This window comes from Chiloscyllium punctatum, unplaced genomic scaffold, assembly GCF_047496795.1.
Source record: "Chiloscyllium punctatum isolate Juve2018m unplaced genomic scaffold, sChiPun1.3 scaffold_293, whole genome shotgun sequence".
In the NCBI taxonomy this organism is placed as follows: Eukaryota; Metazoa; Chordata; class Chondrichthyes; order Orectolobiformes; family Hemiscylliidae; genus Chiloscyllium; species Chiloscyllium punctatum.
Genome location: NW_027310027.1, coordinates 82,148 through 96,062, shown reverse-complemented (window position 1 = coordinate 96,062; position 13,915 = coordinate 82,148). Strand labels below are relative to the sequence as shown.

The 13,915-nt window shown below is 44.2% G+C and overlaps 1 long non-coding RNA gene and 3 other non-coding genes across 4 annotated transcripts in view; 3 read left to right on the top strand and 1 right to left on the bottom strand.

The window, feature by feature from the left end:
- The window catches only part of LOC140472302 (uncharacterized), a 66,049-nt gene that overhangs the window by 23,763 nt on the left and 28,371 nt on the right, over positions 1-13,915 (bottom strand). The gene's annotated exons all lie outside the window — the stretch shown is intronic.
- trnal-cag (transfer RNA leucine (anticodon CAG)) lies at positions 9,725-9,806 on the top strand. The gene has a single exon. It is a non-coding gene; the product is annotated as a tRNA-Leu (tRNA).
- On the top strand, positions 11,332-11,404 carry trnav-cac (transfer RNA valine (anticodon CAC)). The gene has a single exon. It is a non-coding gene; the product is annotated as a tRNA-Val (tRNA).
- On the top strand, positions 13,055-13,136 carry trnal-cag (transfer RNA leucine (anticodon CAG)). Its single transcript has one exon. It is a non-coding gene; the product is annotated as a tRNA-Leu (tRNA).

Sequence of the window (13,915 nt, the reverse complement as noted above, 5' to 3'; positions counted from 1 at the left end):
ACTGGATTAATTATCGTAAAACTCAAGTCCGTTTGATATTCATATATTTACAATCAGTGTTCAATTCACCAAATGTAGCTGAAGGTAAAGATAATCTTCAAGTAATTGTCACGATGGAGACATCTGAATACTTGGTCAGCAACTTAAAGCCTATTGTGTTTAGATAGTAATATTTTTAAAGAGATTTTAAAAAGTAAGGTGACTTGAGTATAATGGAAGCAGTTGATTGGTAGGTAGCTGATAATGTTCTTTTAATCTGAAGTTAATTTAGGATGTGTTAACAAATAAACACATGGTAGGGAATCCCAGCCCCATGGAGTGCAAATCCAGTTCCAAGTGGGAAACCAGGACACGTCTTGTGTGATCGACAACCACAAGAACACGGAGGTGACATGGGAAATATCAGCAACACTCATTTGACTGCAGTTAATGTACTGCACACACTTCTGATCCCCTTATTCCAGGGTTAATGTGATCACACCAGTGAGGATACAGAGGAGATTGATCAGAATGTTTCTACAATTGGAAAATTCCTGCTCTGAGGAAAGGTTGGATAGGCTGGGGATGATTTCCGAGGAGGATGACCTGAGATTTAATTGAAGTGATAAAATGCTGAGGAATCCAGATCGAGTGTCTAGGAAGGAGCTATTCATTAACTGAGAGGTCAGAAACTGGACGATTTAGATTGAAACAAATTCCCAGAAAGAAGGGGAGAGGAGAATTCATTTCACTCAGAGATGGTGGGGAGCAGGAAATCATTGATGGGGTGGCAGAGGCAGTAACCAGCATCACATTAGAATAAAAGGACATGGATGTAACTGCGATGCTGGAACATTAAGGGCTGTGGACTAAAGTCTGCAGAATGGGATCATTGTGATTTATTTAACATTTCTCCAGAATATTAAACTCAAGTCCAATTTGAGAATTTATGAACATCATTCGACCTGAATTCCAAATGTCAGAATAAATTTATCAGAAAGTTACAGCACAGATAGAGGCCACTTGGCCTATCCTGCATATGTTGGCTGAAATAGAATGACCCAGGCTTTACAGCGTTCTGTACTCACCAATGAGAGCAACAATTTCAGACTGTGTACTCTGCCCTCAATGTTGTTATAATCTGCTTTTTCAATGTATTTCTTTGACAGCTGCTCACCTTGTTTCCTGGTTTCTTTCCCAGCTCTAACTCCATTCCCCATGGCCTTGAGGGACTACCATTTCTGTAATTTAATCTCTCCTGTCTTCCCCCGTGTGACAGAGTGTCTTTTTGTCCTTGTCTCCCTCCCACCTTGCTCACATCTTGTTTCAGTTCTGATTGTTCCCAGACCTCTGTGACTTCACTGCGCCCCCTGGGTCAGTGGCACGAGTTTTGAATTCTATTTCTCATGAGATAATCGGAAATCTTTCTGGCTGCAGTTTCTCCCAGATTTTATTTTGAAAAAAAAGAGGATTTGCGTCAAAGTCAAGTATTTCTGAGCCTTCATCCCACAATCCTGAGCACTTAGACATAATATGTGACCCTCCCACAGATGTGCAGGTTTGGTGGATTGGCCATGCTAACATGGCCAATAGTGTGTAGGTTAGGTGGGTTGAGTTAGCCAGGCTAAATGTGGGGTTATGAAGGTAGGGTAGGACAGCAAGTCATTGCATACTGGATGGACCAAATAGTCTCTTTGTGCGCCTAAGGGATTCTGTAATTCTAACTAGTTGTGATTGTTGTCACATTTTCCTAAGTCCAGGTTCATTCAACTCAGGTACACATGCTGCCTTTTGTGTTTTTGTGGGTGCTCAATCAATCCTTTCCTTCTGTTTTACATCAAATTCACACTGTGTGTGAGGGTGGGAATTTATGTAAATATAAATACTCCAACCGAACCCCCTCACAAGTCAGGAACTGTTTCTGGTACGAGCATCACTCACAACAGGAAAATAAAGGTTCAGTCATAAATCTGACAGAGAAACAGTGGGTATAATCACCAGGAAAGGCATAACAGCTTAAAAATCTTTTCTTAAGAAAACAGGAGGCTGAGAGACAACCTGGTACAAGTAGAAAGCTTTGTATCTGTGTTTTAAGAGATTTGAGGTTGAAATCATTGCGTTTGAAGCATGTTTCATTGCTCCAGGTCATCAAAGGTACGATCTAAATGTGCATCTTTCTTACTGCCTATCTGTCTGAGTCAACAATCAGACGGATATGTCATTGTCTGAGTGTTTTCCCAAATCCCTGATTGAATCTGCCTCCTCCCACAATTTCAGGTGCCAGCTGCCTCGAGTCCACCCACATGGGCATGTTGAAGAGCATGACAGGAGAATGGATTGAAACCGAGAGTTCAATGCCAGAATGAAATAGGAAGAAGGAAATAAACAGTATTTTTGGATCCCAGGGGATACATGCTCCAGGATTAGTCCTTATGGGCATTCCCGCAGTAACACGAGACAGCATCCCATGATGAGAGTTAAATCCGGGTGGCAGTAGAAGGAACCACTGAACATGAGCAGGTTTAGTTCAAACACAGGAGGTTTGTTCAGTCAGTAACAGTGTGTTAAACATGGAGGTGAAGTGAGCAGTGAGGGGAAATGTTACCACAAGCTGCAGATGGATAACTTTCACTGAAATAGGAGGAAGTCATTCAGCCCTTCAACCCTGCTCTGCCATTCAATAGATCATGGCTGATTTGTGGCCTAAGTTGGAATTTTCAAAACCATTCAAACACATCAATTAACTACTCTGCACCAGACAAGATCAATATTCAAAAACTAAACATCTGCAAATGCTGGGAAATCAGGAACAATACCAGAAACTGCTGGAAAAAATCAGATCTGGTAGCATCTGTGGAGAGTGAACCTTTGGGTCCAGCGACCGGTCAAGTGATCACCTGCAGCTGACCATTCTGCAACACTCTCTGGAATAGGTTCTGGTGCGAGTGGAATGAGACAGTCAATAACAATTTAGAAAATAGGAGGATGTGCTCAATCAGAATAAAACACATTTTGGTCTTTCACTTTTAATTCAACTGCAAAAATTATTCATTATCATTTCAGAAATAAGATAATAGGCCAGAAATCAACTCTTCATGTCATTGGGTCTGAGAAACTGTTAATTCTGACCTGGTCCAGCCTACAAGTGAATCCAGACATTGAATAACGTGGTTGACTCTGAACCATCTCTTGGGCAGTTAGAATGGATGATAAATGCTGCCCCAGCACGTGATGCCATGATCCCACGAACAAACAAAACAAATCTGATCGCTGTGGTTACTTGTGAACTCGCCGGTGTTATTGGAAGAGGATGAATGGGAAGGTTTATGGGGTAAAGGCAGAAGACTGGCATTCAGTGAGGTGATCCTTTGGAGAGCTGATGAGCCAATCAGCCTCCTTTTGCACAGTAACAATTCTGTGAATATTTCATTCTGAGCCTTATGAGGAAATATCTGGGCAGGGTTTGTAAAGAGGTCAGATTGAATGAGGGTCTCAGTGAGCACAAGTGAGACACAAGTACAGAGAGGTTTTGGGATAGATTAAATTAAATTTTATACATTTGCATAGTCATCAACATGACAGCAGTTAAAACTGGGAGTCTAATTAGAGCAGCAAATAAATCTTAAACAGTTACGCAGCTAAAGGGGATGCTGGGTAAAGATACTGTAGTTCGCGTTTATTTTATTCCAGGCACACCAGCCTAGGAGCACATCCTTCCTGTATGTATCCTCTCGAGCTCTTGAAGATTTTTGTTCCTTTGAAGTGTTTCATGTTTAGATACTCCAGAGAAGACAGCTTCAAGCTCCTTAATCTCTCCTGCCAGGGCAATGCTGCTGTTAGATTTAAATTCACTGCTGCATGTTACTGGCTGCTTCATGGACTGGAACTGGCAATTGAGAATGAAAGGTTACTGTATAAAATATCTTCAATGGTATTACCAGACGGGAGTGGTTTTAGGAAAATTACCTTGGCTTACCGGCATTGAGTGTCAGAGCACTTCCTGTTGTGGGGCATCCTGTTTAGATTCAATCTATTGATAACTATTAGAACTGACTTGTACTGGCTCCGTCAAAGTGGTCAGAGCATTATGGCTGTCATCGAAGGTGGTAACAAATTTCTCATGGGTTAAAAATCATAAAAGATAAAGTAGTCTGAATTGCAGAACTGCACACAGTAATCTAGCTAGGATCCCGCTGGGCTTCTGTATATCGCACTGACGACAGCTGTTTCCAGCCGTCTTCCGCTTTTTTGTTGCAAGTACCTTCGCGGATGACATCAAAAGACGTTGGCTGTTACTGTGTGATACTATACCAATGGAAACAGCTCGATCAATAGAGGCAGCTCAGTCCGCTGGGATGGGTTAATTTCTGCAGTGTCTCCTGCGGATCAGATGCAGTACATTTTATCATTCAGATCATACAGAGTGAGAGCGCTCGAAAAGGCCAATTGGTCACTCGTACCTGTGTCAGCTCGGGAGTTACAAAATATGGGTTAAAGCGGAAACACTGGGGATTGGATCATGTTTCAAGTATTTACGTGAGGCAGGAAGCAGTGATTAGGATCTGACTACAGGAGCAGCAAATAGGTTGTATAGCGCATAGGAGAACTTTGAAGTATTGAATTCTGATTGATGGGCCGATCATGCTTTCACTAGGCCACGCTGTTGCAGAAGATAATATGTCAGTGTCTCTCGCAATTGTGATGTCGCAGGCAAATATCACCGTTACTTTGCAGGAAATTCCTTTTTCCAATGTGACGACAGTCTGTATGTAAAATAGCTTCTAAATTTAATCCTTTCTCATAAATAATTCCACTCCATCTCAGTGTGTTCAATTGTCTTCTTTCTAATTTACCTGTTATTGTGCCTGCATTGAAGTTGCTTTGCTCCTTCTGCGAATCTTTTACAGTCTGGGTGATGTGATGCATTTGTATTGACCCACCTTCTGACAGAATTTTCCACTTCACTTCAGCCCGTCCTAACTTCGCTATCTGATACCATTCCCGTTGTCTGGGTGTTAAGCGCTCGTCTCAGACACAGACTACCCTCACCCAAAATAAACGCAAAACTCAGACACACTGTGATCACTGCAATATACCGGCCATTCGAACTGACAACCGGAAGCGGCAGAGACAGGCCACGATAAATGCCGGAAGAAACAGCACAGAAGCGCGTCACAGGAGGTTCCCAAACACTGAGGATGTCAACTCGACGAAACGTTTGCAAGACAAATTCCCAGCTCCACAACAGAACCACAACAGGGGCTCTATTCTCTTCTCATGAGGAAGAAGGTACTTATCTCAATCTGTGGAATTCCCTATTCAAAATGCGGTGGATGCCAGGACAATGAGCCAATTTAATGAAGAGATACAGATGTTTAATTTGCAATGAGATGAAGGGTGAGAGAGCAGGCTGGAAAATCCAGCTGAGACCGATGTGAGCTCAATCATCACCGTATTAAATGGTGGGGCTGGTTCTCCAGTGCCCAGTGCTTATCTTCTAACGGTAATAACTGGAAAGCTGAATCCAAAAATCACCAACTTCACCAAAGGAGATTTTCGGAAAATGACAGATAGTCAAGTGCATTAGCATACCAAGCTTAGATAGTGAGGAAGTGTGTAGGAGATAATGATTTTGCAATTTTAAACTCAGGGGAGAGAGTGATTTATGGTTTTAGACTGTGTGGTACATTCACACCGTCCAGAATACTCTGTTGTGATTACCTATCCTGTACTTTATTACACAGCCAAGGTCTCTGACAATGAAAACCAAAACACCCAGGAAACATCGCCTCCCCTCTTAATCTGATAAAAGAATTCTGAGAAGTCTGGTTGAACTTAGAACACAGATGGAAAGCTGGAAGATTAGATCCACTCCCAAGATCCAGTGCTTAAACAAAAGGAGACTACAATAGAATGAGGCAGGAGTTGGCTAATGTGGACTGGAAACAAAGACTTTATGGTGGGAAAGTTGGCGGACAGTGCAGGAATATCAAAGCCATTTTTCGAAGTGCTCAGCAAAAGTATATAGCAGGGAAAAGGAAGGACTGTAGGAAGAGGAGTCATCTGGCAAGGGTGGCTCAGGAAATAAGGTAGTCTATCAAAATGAAATAAAATACATAAATATTGGCAAAGACCAAGGAGATTAGAAAAACTTTAAAGATCAACAGAAAGCGAGATGGAATTGGCGGAGAAAAGTGATTAATACCTGTCCCTTGGGCTGGAATAGCAGTTTACCCTGCTGAGGGGAACATATTGTGTGGGGAATATATGGCCTCTGTAATTGCTGAAGTACTTAACTGTTACCATTGAGATAATCTTAGAACATAGAACATAGAACAATACAGCACAGAACAGGCCCTTCGGCCCACAATGTTGTGCCGAACTTCTATCCTAGATTAAGCACCCATCCATGGACATATCCAAATGCCGCTTAAAGGTCGCAAATGAATCTGACTCTACCAATCCCACGGGCAGTGCATTCCATGCCCCCACCACTCTCTGGGTAAAGAACCCACCCCTGACATCTCCCCTATACCTTCCACCCTTCACCTTAAATTTATGTCCCCTTGTAACACTCTGTTGTACCCGGGGAAAAAGTTTCTGACTGTCTACTCTATCTATTCCCCTGATCATCTTTCAACCTCTATCAAGTCACCCCTCATCCTTCGCCGTTCCAACGAGAAAAGGCCGAGAACTCTCAACCTATCCTCGTACGACCTACTCTCCATTCCAGGCAACATCCTGGTAAATCTTCTCTGCACCGTCTCCAAAGCTTCCACATCTTTCCTAAAGTGAGGCGACCATAACTGCACACAGTACTCCAAATGTGGCCTAACCAAAGTCCTGTACAGCTGCAACATCACCTCACGACTCTTGAATTCAATCCCTCTGCTAATGAACGATAATACTCCATGGGCCTTCTTACAAACTCTATCCACCTGAGTGGCAACCTTCAAAGATCTATGTACATAGACCCCAAGATCCCTCTGTTCCTCCACCTGACCAAGAACCCTACCATTAACCCTGTATTCCGCATTCTTATTTGTTCATCCAAAATGGACAACCTCACACTTGGCAGGGTTGAACTCCATCTGCCACTCCTCAGCCCAGCTCTGCATCATATCTAAGTCCCTCTGCAGCCGACAACAGCCCTCCTCACTGTCCACAACTCCACCTATCTTTGTATCATCTGCAAATTTACTGACCCACCCTTCGACTCCCTCATCTAAGTCATTAATAAAAATTACAAACAGCAGAGGACCCAGAACTGATCCCTGCGGAACTCCACTTGTAACTGGACTCCATGCTGAATATTTACCATCTACCACCACTCTCTGACTTCGACCGGTTAGCCAGTTTTCTATCCAATTGGCCAAATTTCCCTCTATCCCATGCCTCCTGACTTTCCGCATAAGCCTACCATGGGGAACCTTATCAAATGCCTTACTACAATCCATGTACACTACATCCACTGCTCTACCCTCATCCACATGCTTGGTCACCTCCTCGAAGAATTCAATAAGACTTGTAAGGCAAGACCTACCCTTCACAAATCCGTGCTGGCTGTCCCGAATCAAGCAGTGTCTTTCCAGATACTCGTAAATCCTATCCCTCAGTACCCTTTCCATTACTTTGCCTACCACAGAAGTAAGACTAACTGGCCTGTAATTCCCGGGGTTATCCCTATTCCCTTTTTTGAACAGGGGCACAACATTCGCTACTCTCCAGTCCCCTGGTACCACCTCAGTTGCCAGTGAAGACGAGAAGATCATTGCCAACGGTACTGCAATTTCCTCTCTTGCTTCCCACATAATCCTCGGATATATCCCGTCAGGCCCGGGGGACTTGTCTATCCTCAAGTTGTTCAAAATGTCCAACACATCTTCCTTCCTAACAGGTATCTCTTCTAGCTTATCAGTCCGTTTCACACTCTCCTCTTCAACAATACGGTCCCTCTCGTTCGTAAATACTGAAGAGAAGTACTTGTTCAAGACCTCTCCTATCTCTTCCGACTCAATACACAGTCTCCCACCACTGTCCTTGATCGGACCTACCCTCGTTCTCGTCATTCTCAGGTTTCTCACGTACGCATAGAATGCCTTGGGGTTATCCTTGATCCTATCCGCCAGGATAATCTTGATCAAGTTAAAAATCACAGCACACTCCAAAGGCTTGTACCTCAAAATAATCCTGTTGGATTGCAACTTGGTGATGTGTGGTTTTTAACTTTGTCCACCCCACCACCGGCTCCTCGACATCAGAATCCTGAGAGATACCCCACTGAAACTGAAGCGCCTGTCAGATACTTGAGGGAGTCACAGGGGTGTGGGGGAAGGGTATGTGGTTTAACCACAAAGTGCTGAACTGAACTAGACTTTCTAACTGCCGTTGCCATGGAGATAATACTGAGAGACAGTCTCTATTCAAAGTCCCAAACCACAACGGTATACAAATGGGAGCTGTACATCCGACAGGCAGGGAGTTACCTGATGCTGTCTGGAGGTATTTTGTATGTACACTATCCAGGTATCTGCCATGTCTCATAAATGAAGATTCAAAGAAGACCTCTCACAGTTCTGTGCCGAGTTATTCCTATCCAGCAGGGTTCAGGAATATGAGTACACAGCAGTCAGCCTTCACAGTGGAGGATACGAAGAACAGGACAGGAATTGATAAGGAGACTGAGGAAGGTGAGGACCTAGATAATAACAATTATCGTGAAAGAGTTAGAGCTGGGCAAGTTAATGGAGCGAAAGGTACACAAGTCTCATTGCCCTGATGGAATACATCCCAGGATACCAGAGTTAGTGGGAGAAATAGGAAATGCACTTAGAATTGTAGAATCTTACAGCAGAGATAGGCCCTTTGGCCCAAACTGGCCCATGCCGACCAGAATGTCTATCCACACTAACCCCATTTCCCTGCACTTGCCCATTTGCTTTTGACCCTTTCCTATCCATGTATTTGTCCAAATGCCTTTTCCCTGTTGTGAGTGTTCCTGCCTGACCCACTTCCACTGGCAGGTCATTCCATATACATACCACCCTCTGTCGAAAACAGTTGCCCCTCAGCTTCCCTTTTATTCTTTCTCCGCTAACCTTAAACTGATCTAATCAAGCCGTCCAATCCTTGAGTTCCTGGGAAAAGGATGAGTGCATTCACCTTATCCATGACCCTCATGGTCTTATACACTTCTAGAAAATAACCCACTCAGTTTCCTCTGCACTAAACGTAAAATCCTCACTTGTACAACCTCTCCCTATAACACAGACCCCGAAGCGCTGGCAACATCCTTTTAAATTGTTCTGCACTTTTTACTGTTTCATACAGGAAAATACATTACATTCATCATATTCTCACTATTTCCCCACGGTGCTGGAACCGACATGACAATGCAAATCGATTACAATCCATGATCGAGAATGAACTCCTTGACAACAATCCCGTTTTGATAGTGTTTCCCATGGTGCAGGTATACGAGTGTCTTTCTGGTTGTATGGTTAATTCTCACAGATACATTTGGAGCTGAAAGGAGTCTGAGAAGATAGACTCAGCTTACCATTGATTTTTGTCTGGATTGATGGGCTCTCATTATCTGCTGCGAAATTGATATTGTAGACGGGCACATCCCAGCAGCTGTGCGAGTCGGAGAGGGATCATGGAACCATTTTCATGTGACTTGGCATCTGTTGTTATGCAGGAGAGCACAGTTGGAAACGCAAGAAAATGGTGCGCGCGGCCGGCTGGTAGTGTGGCCGAGCGGTCGAAGGCGCTGGATCCAGGTTCCAGTCTCGAAAGGGGCGTGGGTTCGAATCCCACCACTGCCATTTCTGCAGATCAACTCCAACGCTGCAGCTTTTTTGTTAAAATGCTGTTTCTGTCCCCACTGTATTGATGTTGAAAACAAAAGTAAAATGGCTTTGCTTCCCGGGGAATTAACTGTGGTGTGGGATAGTGCCGAATATTTCAAAGTGTCTCTGTCTGTCATGATCGTGTTCGCCTCCCGCGCAGAAAATCGCAAGCAGCTGTGCTGTTCCAGGCAAGTTGAGCTTGTACTGGAACCGAATGGAGACCGGTATTTCATCGCTGTTGTGAAACAAAGTCCTGGGGTGACTCGACTCGTCATTATTTGGTTTTTCGGCCAATGGGAAAATCGTTCCAACGAATTTCGATGTGATATGTTGTTGAATTTCTCCCATTTCCTTCGTTTCCGTCCTGGAGACATCGGAAGGGAAAGGTAATCTAATCGAGACTGTGATTGGTGAAATTCACTTTTTATGGCCCATTCTTATTAGGTTCTTTCTTTCTCTCTTTTCAGTATTGTCTGGGAAGTGGTGGTTCCCTAAGGCTGCAGTATGTGTGAAAGAGTAGTTTGGAATTGTCCTGTTGTTAGTTGTGAGATTACTTTATAAATCATGCCCTCGGACTGTCTCACATTTAGCATTCATGCATCTCTGTGTCTGAAAATGCATTAGGTATGCCAGCTTTGTTTGTGTTCCGTGTTAAATGCTTTCTGTTTTGCGATTCGCTCAATACTTTACGAGTTAACAGCGTTTCTGAGGAAACTTCCAGCTGCAAAAGTCCTTAACTGAGGATCTGGGAAAATTTCACAGAGTATGGTCAGTCGGAGCAAAAGTAAGGAAGTCGTTCCTTTCTGCAGTGTTTCGCAATACTACCTTTCCCGTGAGCATCGAACACAGTAAAGGATTGTGCCACAGACTGCGACGGCAAGCTCCGCTAAAAAGTAATCCTTTAAAGCAGGTGTAAGCAACACAACGTTTTTGGGGGACACCGCGTGGAAACAGATACTTCGGTGTATCTCGTCCATGCTCAGCACATAGCCAAATATAAACAAGTCCGGTTCCCCAGTATTTGGCCCCAAACCCTCTCAACCCATCCTATCCAGAAACTCATGCAATTTTCTGAGCCTCCTCCGCTTCCTCTGGGAGCTCATTCCATACACGCACAACCTTCTGTGTGGGAAATGTGCCTCAGGTCCTTTGTCAATTTCAGCCCACTCACCTTAAACCTATGCTCTCGAGTTTTCAACTCACCCCAACTTGGGTAAAACACGTAAATACTCAGTTTCCAACCCTTCCATTAGATCATGTCGCAGTCGTTACGCTGCAGGGAAAGTCGTCCCAGCCTAGTCGACCTCGCCCTACGGTCCAAACATTGACCACATCCTTGTCTATATTTTATCATCAATTTCACGTGTCTTTTTTTTATGTTTTGAAGATGTCAATTACGCTGGACAACAACGAGCTATTGGAAACAGAAAGGTGAAACGAAGAATGGCTTCAACTTTCAGTGCTGGATGCCCCTGAGCTGCCGGATGGGCGGCTGCAGCTTGTTTCTGTAGTGTAGTGGTCATCACGTTCGCCTCACACGCGAAAGGTCCCCAGTTCGAAACTGGGCAGAAACTGCTTTGTTCTTCATCGGCAGCCTTTTACATGGACAAGAACGGTGCTTTCTTGCTTGCTTTCCCATCTGCAAACCTGCCTTCGAAGTTGCTTGAACAAATCTGCTCGCGTAGTGAAATGTAATGCAATTCCATTTAATGACTGTGCAAAGAATTGTAAAGTTTTTATCCAAACTGGTTCTGATCATATGCAATTCTGATTGAGAGTGTAGTTACCCCCTTCTGATTCTTCTACGAAAAGCAGTACCGCATTTGCATTCCTTGCGCAGGTTTGCCCGGTTCAAAGACAGGGAAGAAGCTGATGCGCTGGTGTCACAGCGCACCACGGATTCCTGAACTAGTCTGTCTGTTAAATGTACCCCAAAGGCGTCTCTGAAAGGCCTCGTTTGGAAGCTGTCTGTCGTTATTCAACGTACGAGAATTGGCACCAGAGGTCCTGAATCATGTTTTGGAGCAGTTCGCACTTGAGTGGCTCTTTCAATCAGCAACAGCAATGAAAGAAATTACACTCTCAGAGGAACCTCTGGACCTGTGCTTTCATGGTGTCGCTAGTATTAAGGTGCGCCCCGAGACCTAAGCCACGTTGGAACTGAAACGGAGGAATCGACAGAGAGGTTACAGAATGACATCGCATCCATTTGGTTTTCTTGAAATCACTGAGGAGCAGGAAAATGTAAACGGCGAAGTCGAGTGGGGAAGTCAGGCAGTTGCAGCTCTGGAGAAACTCCTTCTTTGTGACTCACTCAGCAACCAGACACGTGAAGGTGACTCAGAGGCGTGAGAGCTCTTCACATCGAGAACAAAAAGCAATCAAGGGCAGTTAGCACCTCTTCCGGAGTGGGGGTGGGGTCAGGTAATTACCTTTTGACTTTGTTACTATGTTGAGAAACTGCCTTTTAGATTGAGGTGAACAGAAAATGCATTTCTAATAAGCACCATGGAATTGAGCAAAATTTATTGAGTCGCTTCTCGTCGATTCCCACACAGGTTTCCAACTCAGTTGCTATCCATGTGGCTGATGTCCAGGAGTGAACATCTCTGCAGCAAATTGCACGGTTAGGGTAAAAGGCAAGGAAAGTGGCATCTCGAACTGGCTCCGAGGTCAGAGCATGCTCACAATGTGATCTGTCGTTCTCGAATAGGAATGCGACCTCCGGTTTTAGGGTGGAGTACATTGTTTGGGACTCTTTTTCTGCAAAACAGACACAGTGACTGAAATTACGCTGCACGGTATGATGTGGAACACGGCTTTGTGCATTTTCCCTGTAGTCCGGTGTGCTTCATGTTCCGCGTAAACGTGAAACTTGCCCTGTTTCAAGCAATGGGTGAAATCATTTAGCAAAGCAAGAATCGAAATTGCAGTAATGTCAAGCAGCTCATGGTTATTTGACCAAATCATAACCGATCATATATTCTCACAGATACATTTGGAGCTGAAAGGAGTCTGAGAAGATAGACTCAGCTTACCATTGATTTTTGTCTGGATTGATGGGCTCTCATTATCTGCTGCGAAATTGATATTGTAGACGGGCACATCCCAGCAGCTGTGCGAGTCGGAGAGGGATCATGGAACCATTTTCATGTGACTTGGCATCTGTTGTTATGCAGGAGAGCACAGTTGGAAACGCAAGAAAATGGTGCGCGCGGCCGGCTGGTAGTGTGGCCGAGCGGTCTAAGGCGCTGGATCCAGGTTCCAGTCTCGAAAGGGGCGTGGGTTCGAATCCCACCACTGCCATTTCTGCAGATCAACTCCAACGCTGCAGCTTTTTTGTTAAAATGCTGTTTCTGTCCCCACTGTATTGATGTTGAAAACAAAAGTAAAATGGCTTTGCTTCCCGGGGAATTAACTGTGGTGTGGGATAGTGCCGAATATTTCAAAGTGTCTCTGTCTGTCATGATCGTGTTCGCCTCCCGCGCAGAAAATCGCAAGCAGCTGTGCTGTTCCAGGCAAGTTGAGCTTGTACTGGAACCGAATGGAGACCGGTATTTCATCGCTGTTGTGAAACAAAGTCCTGGGGTGACTCGACTCGTCGTTATTTGGTTTTTCGGCCAATGGGAAAATCGTTCCAACGAATTTCGATGTGATATGTTGTTGAATTTCTCCCATTTCCTTCGTTTCCGTCCTGGAGACATCGGAAGGGAAAGGTAATCTAATCGAGACTGTGATTGGTGAAATTCACTTTTTATGGCCCATTCTTATTAGGTTCTTTCTTTCTCTCTTTTCAGTATTGTCTGGGAAGTGGTGGTTCCCTAAGGCTGCAGTATGTGTGAAAGAGTAGTTTGGAATTGTCCTGTTGTTAGTTGTGAGATTACTTTATAAATCATGCCCTCGGACTGTCTCACATTTAGCATTCATGCACCTCTGTGTCTGAAAATGCATTAGGTATGCCAGCTTTGTTTGTGTTCCGTGTTAAATGCTTTCTGTTTTGCGATTCGCTCAATACTTTACGAGTTAACAGCGTTTCTGAGGAAACTTCCAGCTGCAAAAGTCCTTAACTGAGGATCTGGGAAAAT